At 38.1% G+C, this 20,899-nt stretch overlaps 1 pseudogene; it reads right to left on the minus strand.

The window, feature by feature from the left end:
* Window positions 1-17,845: 17,845 nt before the first annotated feature.
* On the minus strand, window positions 17,846-17,963 carry LOC122903677 (annotated as a pseudogene).
* Between the last annotated feature and the right edge of the window lie 2,936 nt (window positions 17,964-20,899).

Raw genomic sequence — 20,899 nt, forward strand, 5'->3', positions numbered from 1 at the left:
ATGTCGTTATTTAATAAATACTTCTTTCACTTTTTATAGTATTAAAAGTTGTCACATACACATAGATCTGTTTTTGAGCTTTCTCTCTATTTGTTCCATTGATGCATAGATCTCTGCACCAAAACTTTACCGGATTTTTTACTAAAGTTCTGCAGTATATCTTGATACCTGGTAAGGAATCTACTCTACTCTTTCTGCTCTTCTTTACCATATTTTACTTAATTACTTGGGTTCTTAGACATACATTATTATTTTATATACATTCGAGAATAAGTTCGTAGAGTTCTGACAAACATCCAAATGGAAGTTTATTTTGCATTCAGTTATTAGATTAATGTGGTAAGAGATGACATCTTACTATGTTATGCCCTTTGTGAACATGATATATACCTTCATTTATTTGGGCTTTGATTGTTTACTAGAGCTTTATATTTTTCTTCTCACCAAGTTTTTAAAATTCTTTTTTTTAAAAAAAGATTTTATTTAATTATTTATTTGACAGAGAGCGAGAGATCACAAGTAGGCAGAGAGGCAGACAGAGAGAGAGAGAGAGAGGAGGAAGCAGGCTCCCTACTGAGCAGAGAGCCTGATGCAGGGCTCGATCCCAGGACCCTGGGATCATAACCTGAGCCCAAGGCAGAGGCTGAACAAACTGAGCCACCCAGTTGCCCCAGTTTTTAAAATTCTTAATGAAATATTTGCTCAAAAATTTCACCTGCTTTTTGGCAACAATGTTCTGGTGAATTTCTTCAAATGATAACATTTTTTTCTTCAGTTTTTAAATAATGGAATCTTGGCCTTTTCGCTGCTCATCTGGTAATGAACGTAGTTCTTCCTAGACCAACCTTTTGTAGGACCCTCGTGTGGGTTAGGGAGAGGCCCATGTTCCAGGTCAGCAGTGACACAGAGCTCAGAGTGTCTCAAGAGTTCTTTCAGCCTTTTCTTCTTGCAAACCAACCAAATTTAGCACTGCAAGGTAGCTCAAAAGGTAGTTCCTTTCCTTCTACCCTCTTCCTTGACAGACTATTTCCTGAAAACCTGGTTTGTCAGTGTGATTCCTTGTCCAATCTTGCCTTTTCTGCTTCTGCTTCTCTTGGGACCCAAGCCAGGTCCAGGAAAGGGCCTTTCACCAGTTGGCACAGACCACATCTATTGATGGAGGAAAAAACTTGTGATTTACACCTCAGGGTGCATTTCTTACCTTAAAAAAGGGTTGCTGACTTGTTGAAATAAGAAATTTATCTACTTCCATCCTGTCTTCATTCTTCCACATCCTTATTTGATGATACTTATCCTTTTTAGGGTCTTCCCTCTGTGGTTTTATATTTCAGATTTTTTTTTTTTTGGTTTTGTTAGAGATTGAATTCGAAATTGTTTTTTATTCTTTGATGGTTTTGAAATTTTTGAGAAGAAACATTACTCAGGTATTTTAAAATTGGAATTCAAAAGAGATTTCTTTTCTTTTTAAGATGAAGATATTGCGGCCAAGAAAGGTTAAATGCCTCCCCCAAAGTTGGTTAATTTTTCTAATGGTTAATTAGGTCTAGGAAGAAGAAATTAGTGGTACAAAAGAATTAACATTAATGCTGTTGCCAAGGGGCGCCTGGGTGGCTCAGTCGGTTAAGCGGCTGCCTTCGGCTCAGGTCATGATCCCAGGGGCCTGGGATCGAGCCCCTCATCAGGTTCTCTGCTCAGTGGAAAGCCTACTTCTCCCTCTCCCTCTGCCTGCCTCTTTGCTTTCTTGCGCTCTCTCTATCTCTCTGTTAAATAAATAAATAAAATCTTAAAAAAAAAAAAACTGTTGCCAAAGAAAGTTTATATCATCTACACAATATTTTCTAAGCAGAAACTAAGAAACTAAGTAAAACAAGACACAGAGAACCAATTTGATTTGCACCTTAATCAAAGTCAGGAAGTTTTCAAAAATATATAGGAAGGGGATGCCTGGAGAGCTCAGTCAGTTAAACAGCTGCCTTTGGCTTAGGTCATGAAGTCAGGGTCCTGGGATTGAGTCACCCAGCTTCTCCCTCTGCCTGTAGCTCCCCCCTGCTTATGCTCGCTTCTTCTCTGATAAATCAATAAGTTAAAAAAAAAAATAGGAAGTATTTACACTCTCACATAATAAACTCCATTATAGAGATACAATAATTTGAAGAGCGTCACACTGGACAAAACTGGTGAGAGTTGAAAGCTCTGAAATTGATCCTAGTATTTATAAATCTCAGAACTTGATTAAAAAATAATAAAACCTTTCAAATTCATGCAGAAGGAGTGACATTAGTATGTGAAAATGAATCTGTGACAACTGGTTAAATGTTTGTGGGAAAACAAAACAAAAACAAGACTATATCCCTATTTTCACCCTTTCACACATATCCAGCTGAATTATAATATTAAATTAAAAAAAAGAAATCTTGAAAGAAGTAGAAAATGCATAGGTGATTTTCTTATTTGATATTGGAATTGAAAAGGTTTTCCTTAACATAAATGAAAAAGAACCAAAAATTGAAAAATATTTGACTTTATGACAGTTTTAATTTACATGTTAAATAAATCAACACTGATGAAAAAGCAGAGAATAAACTACAAATAAATATTTGAAACATATGTGACTAACATATTATATCCTTAAGATATAAAATATAAAAGATGATGTATATCCAAATAGAAAAGTTGGCAAAGGATATAGGCACATAATTAACAAAAGAAGAAATATCAAAATCCCAATAAATATATTAAAATTCATATTTAAATTTTACTTGTAGTCAAAGAAATGTAAACTAAAACATTTTCCCCATCAGATTGGCAAAATTTAATATTCAATATTGGTGAGATGAGAATGAATAATCTTGTAGTTTGCTGGTGGGAACGTACCCAACCACAACTGAAAGACAATTTGGCAATGTATATCCAAATTTGAAAAATTCATACCCTTGGGTCTAGTCATTTCATGTCTAGGAATTTATCCAAAAGAACTAATCAGAGATGTGTACAAAGATTTATATACATGAATTTTTATTGTTGCAATATATATAACATTAAAAATTTGGATAAATCTACATAACACAGAAAGAACATTAAGTAATTTATGATACATTACTATGATAGAATACTATGCAGAAATTTTTTAAATGTATTTAAAAAATCATTTAGTGTCATGAGAAAATGTTCAGTATATAATGTGAACTGGAAGAAGTATATTATGAAACCTTACATAAAATATAATCTTAATTTTATAATAATATTATTTATAATACTTAAATGTGCTATTTTTATTCATTTTATACATTGTATGCATAGAAGATTAAAAATACAACAAGATGTTGTATATGTGATTATATTTATCAACCATATATTATATATTCAATAATAGTGTAGAATAAAAATACACCAAAATGTTAGCCATTATTATAGCTGCAAGGTGATATTATATTTAATTTAAAACATTTTATTACTACTCAGAAAACAACAGATGTTGACAAGGATGTGGACGAAGGTGAACACTTTTGCACTGTTGGTGGGAATGCAAACTAGTGCAGCCACTCTGGAAAATAATATGGAGTTCCCTCAAAAAGTTAAAAATAGAGCTAGAACCCAGCAATTGCACTACTAGGTATTTATCCAAAGGATACAAAATAGTGATTTGAAGGGACACATGCACCCCAATGTTTAGAGCAGCACTATCAACAATAGCCAAATTATGGAAAGAGTCCAAATGTCCATTGACTGATGAATGGATAAAGATGTGGTACATATACACAATAAAATATTACTTAGCCACCAAAAAGAACGAAATCTTGCCATTTGCAACAATGTGGATAAAACAAGAGTGTATTACACTAAATGAAATAAGTCAGTCAGAGAAAGACAAATACCATATGATTTTATGGAATTTAAGAGACAAAACAAATGAATATAGAGGAAGGGAAGGAAATATAATATAAAAACAGAGAGGGACGCAAACCATAAGAGACTCCTAACCATAGAGAACAAACTGAGGGTTGCTGGAGGGGATGTGAGTGGGGGAAGTGGACTAAATGGGTGATGGGCATTAAGGAAGGTACTTCTTAGGATGAGCTCTAGGTGTTACATGTTAGTGATGAATCATTACATTTTACTCCTGAAAACAATATTACACTATATGTTAACTAACTTGAATTTAAATATAAAAATAAAACATTTTTTTACTTAATGCATTTCCAAAATTTCTTATAGTGAGTCTTTTAGGAATATAAATTATGACAAAACTTTTAAAAAAATCTACTGTAAATAAGATACAGAAGTCCTTAATTTTTAGTGCCCTTTTCTCTTAACTATGCTGAATTGTTTCACTTCAGCAAATATTTAAAATTCCTATTGTATAGGACTAGGTTAATTCATTAAAACTATTTTCGAACTCATTTGTAACCATAGCATTTGATTCTAGATGCAAGGCAGGTAAATCAGTCTGCTTTTACCTTTCCAGACCTTACATTATCTATCTGTCTAACATATCACCTTTGAGTCCTTCATCATTCCCTCAGCAAATATTGACCAAACACTGTGTGCAGTGAATAAGAGAAATATGATCTCTTGAGGAGTTATGGCTTAGTTGAAGGAAACAGACAATAAATAAGCAAATACTTAACAAATCATCATGATTACTATTAAGAGAAACAAGCATGCAGCTATGATAAGAAAGCAATGGAGTGGAGGAATCTCAGATTAGGTGATTAAAGAAGGTTTTTCTTAGAAAGTGACCATAAGAATTCAGAATCATTTTCAAAACATGAGAAGGAGCTCTGCATAAATGCTTGTGGAAGAAGAGCGTTCCAGACAGAGAGAAACTATGTGCAAAGATCCTGAGGCTGAATAGAACTTGGTATATTCAAGGCACTGAAATAAAATCCATGCAATGAGCATACTGGGCTGGTGGAGAGTGGTATGAAGTAAGGCTGGTGAGGAAGGTATGGACCATGTAAGACCCTAAAGGCCAAGTTACAGATCTTGGATTTCATTCAAAGTGGAATAGGAAGTCACTGAAGAATTTTAAGAAGGGTTGGCGGTAATATTACACAATTCATGTTTGTAACTGACCACTCTTACACGAAGAGAAAATAGTCTGAGGCCAGAGCAGTGGTTGGTGGTCAGGAGTAGACAGAGAAAGACCGGTTAGGAGGCTGCTGGACTTTGACTAAGGTGGTGGAAGTCAAGGTGATGCATTTCAGGATGCGATCACTTTTACTGTTGACTATACCCCTGCCTTCTACATCCTGCCATCAGTGGGGTGAGAGTCCTATGTGCAGAACAAGAAGAGGACTTTCATTTATACGGGAATGTCCATCTCTCATCCAAGTGCTTTAAGGCAACCTGGGAGAGTCCAATGTTGCCACATTAATTAGAAGCAAGAAAGAACCTTATATCAACTGAAGAGTCGGTTCACAGTGAGGAACAAGAGTTTTGAAATCTCCGGAGGAGGTAGTTGAGGCCAAAGCCTGGGACTAACTGACATGTGTCATAAAGGATGGAAAGGGGTGAAAACACACTGGGGCAGCTGCCTGGAGCCAGATACCCTGGAGCCAGGGTAGAAATGCCTGCCACTCCCTTGACTGCTGCCCTGGGAGCTGCAGACCAAATGCAGCACCACAGTCAGAATGCTGATCACACAAATACCTACACATGTAGGTCAAGACCAAGGTTCAATGGTAGACCATTAACAGCCTAGAGCCCTGAACTTGTCCTGTGTCCTGTGTCCCGTGTCACCCCATATAAGCACATTAGTACCATTCCAGTGGTCCAGTCTTACCCAACCCTGTGAACAAAATATCATTCCAGCTAGCAGGAGTTAAACCCTCACCAGGTCCCCCTTCTGGAACCAGGACCCATCCGTGGGACCCTCAGATGACCCTACAGTTGAGTCTGAATGATCTTCAAGGCATGTGATTGACTCTCTATGTAGAGATAGAGAATCCCCTACCTCAAAAAAGAAAACTGGGACAGGGCCCATGCAGGTCTCCATTCTGGGCTCAGGGCATCTGGACAGCATGTCCAACCTAGGACCTAAGGAAGATCAGAGGAAAGCATTCCAAAAGGTGGAGCCTAAGGCATGTGGCTCTGGGCAGAGGTTCACTGACCTATATCTGAAGGTGATATTATAGCTACCAGATTCACAAAAAATGTATTGCAGCAATGCAGTGGGGAAAAAAAGGTTGTTTTTTCCAACAAATTTAGAGCAAATGCATATATATCTGTCAGCAAGTGAAACTTGATTTCCTCCTTGTTTCATTCACAAAATAACAATTCTAGGTGAATTATAAACCACAGTGTGAAAGGTAAAGTGATGAAACTTTTAGAAATAAATGTAGAACCTGGGGATAAGCAAACATTCCTAAAGGATACTAACTATAAAGGAAAAGATTTATTAAAATCTTCATTAAAATTGAGAACTCTTTTTTTTAAATTAATTAATTAATTTATTTTTTTTATTGACACTTGACATGGCCTTTTTTTCCCAATTTATTTATTTTCAGAAAAACAGTATTCATTATTTTTTCACCACACCCAGTGCTCCATGCAAGCCGTGCCCTCTATAATACCCACCACCTGGTACCCCAACCTCCCACCCCCCCCGCCACTTCAAACCCCTCAGATTGTTTGTCAGAGTCCATAGTCTCTCATGGTTCACCTCGAGAACTCTTTTTAAATTAGACAATGCCATTAAGGTGCAAAAAGATGAGTAGATTTGTACTTTGCAATACATATATCAAACTTAAAGCTTGTTTTGTGATATAAAAAGAACTGCTATATGTCAGTGAGAAAAAGCAGACAATCTAACAACTCACTAAAAATTGGGTAAAATCTTTGAATAAGCATTTTCCAAGAGAAGATATTCAGGCTACTAAAGCATATAAAAAGTGTTCAATATTATTAGCCATCAGTGAGATGCACATTAGAACCTCAATGAGAAACTATTACACATGAACCTGAATGGCTAACTTAAATATAAATAACCGACAGTACTAATGCTTGATGAAGATGTCAAATGACAGGAACACTCATGCACTGATAGTAGGAATGTTCAGTGGTACAACCTCTTTGGAAAGCTGTTTGACAGAATCTACTAGTGTATAGTAGATTATAGTATATAGTATATAATAGCTCTTACACTAGTGTATATATATATATACACTATATATACAGTGTATAGTAGCTCTTACACTAGTGTATATATAGCTCTTATCGGAATATTTGCTACAGCAATACTGTTGTATATACACATATACAAGGAGACTCAATACCACACTATTTATAACACCCCTAAGCTAGAAACAACCCACATATTCATCAGGAGTAGAATGGAAACATTGTGGAATATACACACTATGGTATCTTATAAATCATAAAAAGAAAATGAGCTTTTGCTATGTACTATCATAGGGATGAACTCACAGATAAAATATTGTGTGAAAAGGCCAGGAAGCCATAAGGGAGTACACAATGTATGATTCCATGCACACAAAGTCAAAATCAGGCAAAACTAATCTATGGCGAGAAGTTAGAATAGCAGTTCCATGTTGGCAGTAATGAGGGAGACTTCTGGAATGCTGCTAAGATTGAGATCTTGAGATCTGTAAATTCTAATTATTCAAAGTCATCTGGTGTCTCAAAAGGAAGAGATAGGACTGGGGTCCAGTAGTATGGATTCAGAGGACCCTGACTAGATGGCTCTGGGGCTCCTCCTCAGCGGTCCTGGTACCAGATGGAGACGTAGAAAGTTTCGAGGAAGGTGCTCCAGAGTGCTAGACTCCTGAGGAGTGAGTTGTGGGACAGGGACCCTGCCTGTCCAGTTCGAACAGTGGTACTGGTCCTCGGATGGTAATTGTACAACCAAAAGCCCAAAGATAATGAAACAGTGTCTACTGAAGTAATTATATGCCACATCACACACACACACACACTCACCACACAACCAACTATAAGCTTGTTGTAAAGAACAAGGTAGTTAAATAAATTGATTAGAAGATAAAAAATTCTAGAAGTAGTAAATTTTTTCTTTCCCAGCAATCTCTGGTTAAACAATACAATGACCAGAATATTGTATTTATAATAGCAACAAGAAATATCAATACAAGGGATGTATGGGAACAATATGAAAAAAACTGCAGAAGTTTATTGAGATATAAAAGATTTTAAGAAATGGATACATGTATTAGGTTTATGAAAATTGTAAAAATGTCAGTTCTACCCATTTGAATTTATAGTTTTAATGTTATCCCTATAACTATTTCTAGAATGTGAAAATTTTAAAGTGCATCTTGGGATAAAAACAAGTAAGAATAGAGACAACTTATGAAAAGGGTTTTCAAGGCAGAAAAAAACCTTAAAAATGTTTGTAACCTTTTTATTTTCCTTTATTATTTATTATTATTTTTTAATTTTTTATTATGTTATGTTAGTCACCATACAGTACATCATTAGTTTTTGATGTAGTGTTCCATGATTCACTGTTCCATGTAATATGTGCTCTCCTTAATACCCATCACCTGACTCACCCTTCCCTCCACCCCCCTCCCCTCTAAAACCCTCAGTTTGATTCTTGGAGTCCATAGTTTCTCATGGTTCCTATCCCCCTCTGATTTGCCTTCATTTTTGCCTTCCTTCTCCTAATGTCCTCCTCGGTATTCCTTTTGTTCCACAAATAAGTGAAACCCTATGATAATTTACTTTCTCCACTTGACTTACTTTACTCAGCATAATCTCCTCCAGTTCCATCCACGTTGATGCAAATGTTGGGTATTCATCCTTTCTGATAGCTGAGTAATATTCCATTGTCTATATGGACCACATCTTCTTTATCCATTCATCTGTTGAAGGGCATCTCAGCTCTTTCCACAGTTTGGCTATTGTGGCTGTTGCTGCTATGAAAATTGGGATGCATGTGGCCCTTCTTTTCATGACATCTGTATCTTTGTGGTAAAGACCCAGTAGTGCAATTCCTGGATCATAATGTAGCTCTATTGGTAACTTTTTGAGGAACCTCCACACTGTTTTCCAAAGTGGCTGCACTAGCTTATATTCCCACCAACAGAGTAGGAGGGTTCCCCTTTCTCCACAACCTCTCCAACATTTGTTGATTCTTGTCTTGTCAATTTTTGCCATTCTAACTGGTGTAAAGTGATATCTCAGTGTGGTTTTGATTTGAATTTCCCCAATAGCTAATGATGTTGAACATTTTTTTCATGTGTCTGTTAGCTATTTGTGCGTCTTCTTTGGAAAAGTGTCTGTTCATGTCTTCTGCCCATTTTTTGACTTGATTTTTTTGGGGGGTGGTTTGCATATTGACTTTGAGAAGCTCTTTATAGATCTTGGACATCAGCCCTTTATCTGTAGTGTAATTTGCAAATATCTTCTGTCATTCCGTGGGTTGTCTCTTTGTTTTGTTGACTGTTCCTTTTGCTATGTAGAAGCTTTTTATCTTGATGAAGACCCAAAAGTTCATTTCTTAAAACTGATATTATTTCTAACCATATATTTCAATAAAATAATGGGAAATGTGAATAAAGATTTATAAGATGTTCACCATCCTGTTTCATGATATTGAAAGATTTAGTTCATTAAAAACATCTCACCACAACATGAAAATGGTATGTAAACTATGGATCATCCATATGCTAGACTATTAGACATTCAATAACTGTCACATTTGTGAAGCATTTTTCATGACATTAGATAAAGCTCATGCTGTAATGCTATGTGAAAAATAGCAAGATATAAAACTCCATGTTCTACATGATTCTAGTTGTTTAAAAAATTTTCAGGGTTGTGAAATTATAGGTGATTTTTATTTTCTAAGTTTTATGTATTTCTAAATTTTTTAAGAAGACTTTATTTTCTTATTTGAGAGAGAGAGTGTGAGAGAAAGAGATATCATGAGGAGGGGGGAGGGGTAAAGGGAGAAGCAGACCCTCTGCTGAGCAGGGGGCCAGATGAGGGAGTCCATCCTGGACCCTGGGATCATGACCTGAGCAGAAGGCAGACGCTTAACCAACTGAGCCCCCCAAGAACCCTGTTTTTCTAAACTTTATGAAGTGAGATTATTTTTTATAATTAAGAAAGAATACAACAAGTTTTATCCTTTTTAGAGAGAAAAAGCTCTTCACCAAGAAATACCCTAAGTTGTGGGGTTATGTTTTTGGACAAAAGCACAAATCACACTTCAATAGGTATTGCCTATATATGCTTTTCCTTCTTACAATTTTTTCTGTTGGTAGGTAATTTGTGTAAACTATTTAAGGAAGACCATCATTAATTCATACTGGTTTTCACCAAACGGGCCTTTTACTTAATGAGGCCAAATGAGAAAGGACTGTTTATATATAATGCAAATCCCTGTGTCGATGTATCTCCATATTCTGGTATGTTCTCTCCAATTTTTGTATTTTTAATAAGATCTTATCTCCCTTGTAGTCCAGCAACTGCTGGATCATTTAGAGACCATCCTGTAGTGTTTATGACAGCACAGTCGGTTGCCATGGAAAGATCTGAGCTGTCCCCAATCCCATTAAAAAAAATGGGTTCGAAGCAGTTGATTTGGCCAAGTTCAGAGTCTCTGTGAACCCTGGGAGTTCTGAGTTTCCAATTTTCTTGAGCTGCTGGAAGTTTGTTTGTTTATTGTTAGCAACATAAAACTCTGTTTTCTTTCTTTTTTTAAAGAAATTTTTATTTTTTTAAAAAGACTCAAAAATCTGCTTGTACACCATGCTACCCTATCATAATAAGCTTTCAGTGTATTTTAAATCCATATAAATGATTTGTTACATATATATTTATAAATATGTAATTTTATATACATACATAATTTTATATAAGCTTTTCTAAATATCATATACATACATACATATATACACACACACGTTTTTCTCGATAAAATAAAAAAAGGAAAACGTGAAAATACTCTTCCAATATTTACATCCAGAATCTATTGGGAATGACGGTAAAATCCTTTATTTTGATAAACTCATTTAATTGGGGGCACCTGGGTGGCTCAGTGGGTTGGAGCCTCTGCCTTCGGCTCAGGTCATGATCCCAGGGTCCAGGGATCGAACCCCACATCGGGCTCTCTGCTCAGCAGGGAGCCTGCTCCCCCTGCCCCACCTGCCTCTCTGCCTACTTGTGATCTCTTTCTGTCAAATAAATAAACAAAATCTTTTAAAAAACAAAACTCATTCAATTGGAAAGGATCATATAGAGTATTCCACATCATTGATTCCTCAAAGTTGGACAGACTGAGGGTGGGAGGAGGCACTATTAAAAATTAGGGACAACATAAGTGAATTGAGACTGCCCTGAATAAAAGATCACCCTAAACAAAAGATATCATACATGGGATGTGTTATGGGTTAAGAGGTGTCCTCTAAAAATTCCTATGTTGCTGTCCTAACACCCAGTACTTCAGAATGTGACCTTATTTGGAAATAGAATTGCTGCAGTTGTAATTAGTTAAGATGAGGCTATACTGGAGTAGGTGGGTCTAAATCCAATATGACTTGTGCCCGCAGGAAAAGGGAACATTTGGTCACAGATGCACGCAAGGAGAACGCTGGGTGAAGACGAAGGCAGGGATTGATATGGTGCAACAGAAGCCAAGGGACACCAGAGATGGCCAGCAAACCACCAGAAGCTAGGAGAGAATCATGAGCAAATTCTCCCTCACAGCTCTTGGAAGGAACCAACCTTGATCTGGGCTTCCTAGTTCTACAGTTCTGACATCTTGATCTTGGATTCCTAATTCCAGAACAGTGAAACAACACACTTACGTTGTTTAAGCCACCCAGTCTGTAGTACTCTGTTACAGCAGCCCAGAGAGACCAATACAGGATGCTCAATGACTTGCTCCTGAGCAGCCGTGAGCCAACACCAAGAAGTGCTCAAGACTCCCCCTTCAAGAGAGCCAAGTAACAACTCTTGTCATTCTTTCTTTTTTCAAATATCACCATCCAACAGCAAGGAGAGCAAGAATCATGCGGAAGTTCCATTGCTAATGGTACCTGGAGAGCTCTGTAATCTACAGCCATACAACAACAAAGAGAGAGAGAGAGAGAGAGAGAGAGAGAGGAGAGGACACAAGCCAGGGTCTGCTGAGGGCCACATCTGGTAACAAAGTGATTTACCCCATAGAACCCAGGAAAGGCACTGGCATAGAGCAGGTTCTGCCAAAGTCTGCGGGAGGGATGCTAAAAATAAGGTGTCCCTTCAAAGTCCACTTAAGGTGTTGTAGATCCCAGAATTCCTTCCACCAGTTTATGCAGCCAGATGAATGCCCCCCACCCCACACCCACAACAGGAGACAGGAGGTTTAGGTCCTGAAGAAGTTGAGTCGGAAGTGCTGTGAATTTGAGGCCATCTAGCACAGAGCAGGTCAAGATGAGCTAAGAGAAAGGAACTGGTGGAACCTGTCACCAACTATAAATGGGATTGTTTTCTTAATTTTTCTTTCTGATACTTTATTATAAGTGTAAGGACGTGCAGCAGGTTTCTGTGTAATGATTTTAGTCTGGCGACCTTACTGAATTCATTTATCCATTCCAGTAGTTTCTTGGTGGAGTCTTTAGGATTTTCTATATATACATACTCACCCTTCTTCTTGTGAGGCTATGAGAGGGTAAAATGACTATATGATGAGATGAGTGAGGTGAATGATGTAGGCATTGTGATGTACTGTTGGGCTATTACTGACCTTCTAACAATACATCAGAGGAGGATCATTACCTCTGGACCAAAGTGATGCCAGGTAACTGAAAGTGGAAAGCAAAACCATGTTTAAGGGTGGACTGCTTTATTCCAAGGAAGAGGAAGACATGAATCCTGGAAAGAGGGGATCCAGTCAAGGGAAGACCAGCACAATACTTTTGCAGGGAACCAGGAGAGCAACCAGGAAAGCTGGAGCAGGTAGAGAGGAATGTCTCCAGGAAAAGCAAAGTGAAGCTGTCTGAGTAACTTTTGGGTTTGACTTTGTGGAAAACTGTACGGAAAGGCATTTCACCAAGCTGTGGGGAAACATTGGAATATTTGATTATACCGTCAAAGAAAACTAAATAAATGAGTGTATGAGACAACCATTAACTTTAAGAAAAAATAAGTTTTACAAGAAAGAAATTCTAGAACACTGTTTTCCTAGAAGATCCAGCAGTATAGTAGCAGTATTTCCATAGTTATAATAATGAAAACACTGATTTTTGGATTTAACAAAAAAAAAAAAATGAGAGTACAAAGGGAAAGAAAAAAGGTATACAAAGAAACTAAAATTTTTGTCCACCATAAGAGATAAACTCCAGATGGATAAATAAAGGCTTATTATTATTATTATTTAGAAATAATATATGTAAACATATTATTTAGAAATACAGGAATAAATGCAGAATAAACAACTAAAACTAAAAATATTTGCTTTTAGGGTGTGGCTGTGTGTTGGGGGAAGGGCATTGTTGCTGTTTTTCAATAAAAGCTTTCTGATACAACTTGATTTTTTTTTTTTTTAAAGATTTTATTTATTTATTTGACAGACAGAGATCACAAGTAGGCAGAGAGGCAGGCAGAGAGAAAGAGAGGAGGAGGCAGGCTCTCCGCAGAGCAGACAGCCCGATGCGGGGCTCGATCCCAGGACCCTGGGATCATGACCTGAGCCGAAGGCAGAGGCTTTAACCCACTGAGCCACCCAGGACTGTGTGTGTGTTATATTGATAAAAGATTTTTAGTTTTAAAAAGATTTTATTTATTTATTTGAGAGCGATAGCAGGAGCTGGGGGTAAAAGGCAGAGAGTGGGAGAAGCAGAACCCTCCCCCCACATCCAGCAGGGAGTTAGCTCCATGAGGGGCTTGATCCCAAGACCCTGGGATCAGGATCTGAGCCCAAGGCAGTTGTCCAGCTGACTGAGCCACCAGGTGCTCCTGGTGGCTCAAAAAAAAAAAAAAAAAAAAAAAAAGTTAAAGAAAAGAACAAAACTACATTAGATTAAAAATCTAGAAACAGCATGTGTCTTTACACAGACTTCTCCAATATTATGGGAATGATTACCACCAAGAGTGATTCCTCTTTTTTTTCTTCTTTTCTTTTACTTCCAGGCATCTAATTTCTGGGTTTTGTTTTCACTCATGACTTGAACAGAGTAATGTATATGGTACATCGAACTTAAACTAGATAACCATATGGTCTTAGTGGATGGGACAAGGCATTATTAAATCCAAAAGACATTTGTGATCATCACTGTTTTTATATGAATGTAAACAGTTGTTTAAACTGCAGGTGCTGGGATGCCTGAGTGGCTCTGCCTTTGGCTCAGGTCATGATCCCAGGGTCCTGGGATCGAGTCCCGAGTCAGGCTCCCTGCTCAGCGGAGAGCCTGCTTCTCCCTCTTTTCAGTGCTCGTGCTCTCTCTCTCTCTGTCTCTCTCTCTCAAATAAATAAAATCTTTAAAAAAAAAAAAAACTGCAGGTGCTGTGGTATATTGTGATTTTTTGTTGCTGTTGTAACAGAAAATTTCATGCAGAAGAGTTCTTCTGTCCCAATCTCTGTATATGCCATCCTCTCTTTCTAAGGACATTGCATTTAAATTGCATCTATAACCTAATTGTAATTTCATGTACAGGAAGAGCTTTAACATTTTCCTTTAAGTACCTTTTTATGAATAATAAATGAACTCATACATACTCAAATAAGCCATTTTTTTCCTTATTTCACTTTTATAATGGAAATTATAAAATTGATAATATAAACTCTTTTAGGAGCATTCCAATTACTAAACGGGAATTCAGAGCCTTGATTGCAATCAGCTGAGCGCTATATAGTCTATGATTCTATGAATTTGATCCGAGTCATGCACAGATGATCAGGGTTAAAATGCCGAATCTTTCCTTCTTTTAGTGCAGGATGTTAATCAAGACGTTGGTCACTGCGTGCTCTTTAGCCTCCATATGTACATAAATTGAGGGGCTCAGAATACCAGGGATGGCAAATAGTTTCTTTATATATGCCAGCTCCACGTGGATGACTAGAACCCTGTAAGAAGAATCACGAGACAATATATATGTGGACTCAGCTAAAAATTGTCACCCTGGACAGAATGTCTACTTTGGACTGAAACTAGGAAAATGACTGTCCTTATCCCCATGTATTTGTGAACCCTAGATTAGATGATCTGAATGCTTTATTTTAGGCTAAAAATTATTCTATTCCAGCCCATGATTTTCATTTTCTACTTTGGATTCTATGCTTTTCTTCTTTTTAAATAGTGCATTCATTAGATTGCCATAGATCCTCCTAAAGATACAATGTATAGGCTATCTTTGGCCATTTAAAGTGAGAAAAATTCTGCTAAATAGCATTTTTATGAACCAAACCAGTTCACTTCATAAAAAATTATACCAGGAAGTTTGAAATATGGATTGAATTTTTTTTCCTCTATCAACTTTAGTATATTTAATGAGTCCTTTTTTATGGACCTAGATCACATGTAGTTGAAGAACCCAAGGACGAATACTCTGGGGAAAATGCCAGTAATTACTCTTATCCTCAGCAGGTAGATTTCCTTGATTCTTGTGACTGTAACTATCTGGAATGGAGTTACTTGAAGGTACAGGTTTTCATGAGAGTTAGTGAAGTGATTCTTCTTTTCTTTTTTAAAAATCATGACAAGTCATGACAAATGATGACTTAGGGATTGGCCCACTTCAGGTACTTTGGGGAGAAAGCCATAGTCGGATGAAACTACATTGTACCTCCGATATCTTACTCTGAGCTTTCCTTTGTGGTGATGCATGTGATCCCTCGCAGATCTGCCATCTCTGGTCAGTCAGAGCCAGCAACGCCAGCCCTTTGGAACAATTTCTTTTCAAGTGTGTCTCTGTTTTGCCTAGTGATATTTGGTTGATGGTATAAGGGTCAATTAATAAAATGTGGGTAACAGAAATAGAAGTTTTAAGACATGATCTAATGCTTTCTGCTTTCCCAACCTGAATGTAAATTTAAAATAATAATGTAGATTATCTTTCACAATCAAAATAGAGAAGAAAACATATAGGAATTAACGCAAGAACAATAACTCAAATGTCTAAGTACAAGGTATGGCTCCTTCCTTCAGCATTTCAGCTGTTATCAATTATTGCTCAGTTGAACTCTGGTTTCCCTTATCAGGCCAAAGCTCTTTCTAGAGAGAGAAGTTCTCCAGTGATGCTTTGCCAGTTTATAATGGCAGTCGGGGGCTGGCTGAAAACCTGCCAATCCATTTTGCTTTCCTCCACATCAGGTGTTAATGGCGTTTTAAAATAATCACTGATTCTAATGATCAACAATGGATTTTATCTGTTCCTCTGCTCTATATCTTAGTCCCTTTACCTTCAGTAGAGGCTGCCTGGCACCTTTGGAACCCTATCTATGTGTTGGGAATTGTCTTCGTCAGGGGTCCCACCTCCCTCAGGCAGAAAAAAAACAACACTTACTTCCCAGCCAGCTTTGCAGGTGTGCACAGGCAGGTGCCCCATCAGTCACTGGGTGTACATGAGACACACCTTACAGTGTGAGCAGAGGGCTCTGTGGAATCCATTTTGCTTCCGGGTGTGGGAGCTGCAGACAACACAAGATCTGCCTCCTGAGCAGAGGTGGCAATGTATGCTAGTGACTGGTGGTGCGACAAAGTCCTGGCAGCTGCTCAAAGTGGACACCAGCTCCTTGGTGTCAGCCTAACCATCGGTGGTGGTTTCCTCCTCAGGTCAGTGTTAGACATGGTCTGGGGCATTGTTTTTGGAAGCCCCGAGCCTGACCCTCTATCCATCCATCCATTCCCTGAGTTATACAATATTCTTTTTATAAACTCATTTGGGGCTTGCTCCTGAGGGTTAGTTTCTGTTGCTAGACATTAAGAACATCAACAAATACATTGTTCTTCCAGGAGAATATTCTTTCTACCAGATTTCTGCCAGAACCTTTGCATCATTCTCCCGGATAATCTATGGAAATATTAAGGAAAACCATGATAATACAGACCACATTTGATTTTTCCTCTGCCTGACTTGGAAATTGAGCGCACATTTATTGTGCACCTACCACACGTGACCCTGTGCTGATGCTGGGATGAGATGGGAGGTGGTGGCAGAGAATATAATGCTAAGTAAGCCAAATTCTATAGCTTTCATGGAAAACAAGTCTACACTGAATTATTAAATTCTTCTTTACTCTAACAATCCCAGTAGTCTTTTGTTGTTTGTTTGTTTTTTGTCTTTTTCTTGTTTGTTTTTGTTTTGTTTTGTTTTTAATTTTTTATTTATTTTCGCATAACAGTATTCATTGTTTTAGTACCACACCCAGTGCTCCATGCAATCCGTGCCCTGTGTAATACCCACCACCTGGTTCCCCCAACCTCCCACCCCCCTGCCACTTCAAACCCCTCAGACTGTTTTTCAGAATCCATAGTCTCTCATGGTTCACCTCCCCTTCCAATTTCCCCAAACTCCCTACTCCTAATTCCCCATGCCCACCATGCTATTTGTTATGCTCCACAAATAAGGGAAACCATATGATAATTGACTCTCTCTGCTTGACTTATTTCACTCAGCATAATCTCCTCCAGTCCTGTCCATGTTGCTAAAAAAGTTGGGTATTCATCCTTTCTGATGGAGGCATAATACTCCATAGTGTATTTAAAATATATAGCTTCAAGCCTCTTGCATACATGCTTTTACTTCTTAAAAGAGGTTTTTAGGGGTGCCTGGGGGGCTCAGGTCATGATCCCAGGGTACTGGGATCGAGCCCCACATGGGGCTCCCTGCTCAGCAGAGAGCCTGCTCCTCCCCTTCCCTCTCCTGCTCCCCCTGCTTGTGCTCTCACTCTCTTTCTGTAAAATAAAGAAAGAAAATCTTTTTTAAAAGATTATTTATTAAACTGATAAGAACAGATACTACACTTGATCTTAGCCAAAAGGCCGAGAAGCGATCCTAAATAAAAGAACCAATACGGTATATTCCACTTTTATGAGGTACTCAAATTCACAGAGATGAGCAACAGAATGGTAGTCTCCAGGGATTGAGGAAGAGGGGATGGGACTTAGTGTTTAATGGGTGCAGAGTACTTTTTGGGAAGAAAAAAAATTTCTGGAGATAGATAGTCATGATGATTGTGCAACAGCATGAATGTACTTAACGCCACTGAACTGTGCACTTAGAAATGGTTAAGATGGGGGTGCCTGGGTTGCTCAGTGGGTTAAGCCTCTACCTTCAGCTCAGGTCATGATCTCAGGGTCCTGGGATCGAGCCCCACATCGGGCTCTCTGCTCAGCGGGGAGCCTGCTTCCCCCTCTGTCTCTGCCTGCCTCTCTGCCTACTTGTGATCTCTGTCTGTCAAGTAAATAAATAAATAAATAATGGTTAAGATGGTATATTTTATGTTATGGTGTGTTTTGTCACCATAGACAAACCTTTCTAACCAAAGAGAACACATACTGTGAACAAAGCTAGGAAACAGATTTCCTCATAATCACTAACACAATTCAACCTGAGAGACAACAGTGATGGGGGGGGGGAGACAAGGGCCTAGGGGTTGTAGAGTAAACTTTTGTTGGGTACCAGCTCTGTAAGTAGCTAACACTGCCTAACCTGGCCAAACCTCAGTTTCCTCATCTATCAAATGGGTAAGATGAGGGAAGGACATTTCATTTCTACAATGCTCTGATTCCCATTCAACCTCAGATTTAGAACCAAGGTCATCCTTGACTTGAAACATTCAACATGTCTACTGACAGATAAACAGATCTTCAGGAAATTATACTTGTCTTCCGGAGAAATGGTTTCTTTCAGTAAGTTCTCACAGAGCAAACGCAAGCACCAACAATGTAGGCTTTTGAGAATGTAGAGTATTTCCTGTACCCATAATCCTTCCCTCCTGGAAACTGTCAGGGATATGGAAATTCAATCCCCATCCAGATTTAGAAATGCAATTCTTCAGTTACCCAATAAAATGGAAACAGGAAAATCATATTATTATATTTTGAATCTCATACTATGAATGTATCTGAAGCCAGACTTCATTTTTTAGAGTTCTGTTTAGGCCCCTTATACAATGATATTTATTTATTTACAACTTCCCTAGGCAGATCAACACAGAACTTGTGTTCAGTTGGCAGATTCTATATAACCAGCTAAGTATAGTCAGGCACACTCAGTAGGCTGGCAGCCAGAGAAAGCTTTCGAGGCCAGTCTGGAGGCAAACAACCTCTGGGAATCAATTGCCTAGAACTATCTCAATTGTCGAAGTCTGCCTTAAGGAAATATGTATTGTTCTTGAAAATGCCACAATACCAGTAGGAAACACACGCTGGAGACTCAAAGAAGCAGGGAAACGCAGACTGAATAAACAGCCCACAAACACCCATTTTCCTGGGAAATACGTGTCCAAGACTTAAGAGTTCTGGTGCAGGCTTATCTGTCATCTACCTCTTTGAGATAAGTCAGTCTTGGATGACATTTGCTCTTGCCCCCCCCCACCCCCACAGGAGGCTGCCAACGAGTATCATAGATCATCCACTAGAGGGTGACAACCACATATGCTTGGGGGAGGATGGCCATTCCACAGACACCATGGTACCTAGGCACATTCCAAAGTCTGGAGTCCTTCCTTGAAGCCCAAGTGGTTGGCACTTTGCTTCTGGAATCTCCCATATGCAGGAGAGAAGGGGATTTATCTCCTTTTCAGACTTCACTAAGAAAAATATATGTATACATACTGTACCTAAAAATGTATATATAATGTATATATAGTTTTGTTTTAAGTAGAAGGAATACCTCCCATCAGTTTAGATGGGGGATGTATCTAATAACTGTGAGGAGACCTTGTCAGTTATTTGGGATCTTTTACTGATACTAGCTCTGGGCCTTTGGGATGGTTTCAGTACATAGTTCCCAAGGTTACTCAACTTTTTCCAACTATAAAATGTGGGCTCTTTATTATAAACCTTAGATCAAAATTTTTATTATAAAAGAGAGGAATGTGGAAATTTTAATTAGAAGATTTGGGGTCTTTTCAGGTGGTACCTTTATATATCAACAAAAATGCCTGAAATAAGTTGGTGAGACTGAGTCTCAGCGGGGATGTGGATCTGGAATCTTGGATTGCAGACATGAGAAATATTAACTATTTGATGGACATCTTGGCTGCCAGCTCAAGCCCACACAGATACCACGGTGGCTTACACGGAGTCTGGATGGATGCTTGCTTATGTCCCAGCTCAGTCACGCTGGGCGGCAGTCACTTAATTAGCTCTTCACAGAGCTCTGGATTTTGTCCTTAACATTCCACAAAAATGTTTCAATTTTAAGAAGAGGTCTCAGGAAACCAGGACTTTTCAGATTATGTATGTTTAAACCTTTTGTGTACTATTTAGACAAGCAATAAACTCAATAGTACTTTTTTTTTTTTTTTTTTTAAGGGACAGGGATTTTTATAGTAGGCGTAAGGCTAAGCTCCCATGTTAACTGCTTCTATAACTCTTCCTGCTGCTCCACTCGGGGCTGGATAAGGAGTGAGTACTCCATATTTCTAGGCTATATAACCCATACTTATAAAATTAGAATAATTTTAAATAAGAAAACCCATCATTGAGTGATGTGTTCATGATGCTTTTTTCAGTATAAGCATAAAAGCCAAATTTGTTCTTTGGTTTGCTTTATAGGTGATGCTGGTTTGGTATCTATGTATGTTCGTGCTCCCAGCCTTTGTTAGTATTTTTAGGGGCAGTGTTTATAGCAGACTAAAGCTTTGGAAGCAAGACAGACCTGGGTTAAGTGGGTTTACATTGCTGGGTTTTATAAAGCTTAGAGACAAATATATGTACAGTGCCTGGCAAACAGATAAAAAAATTTTTTGTTTATTAGTTAT

This window comes from Neovison vison, chromosome 3 (assembly GCF_020171115.1).
Source record: "Neovison vison isolate M4711 chromosome 3, ASM_NN_V1, whole genome shotgun sequence".
Classification (NCBI taxonomy): Eukaryota; Metazoa; Chordata; class Mammalia; order Carnivora; family Mustelidae; genus Neogale; species Neogale vison.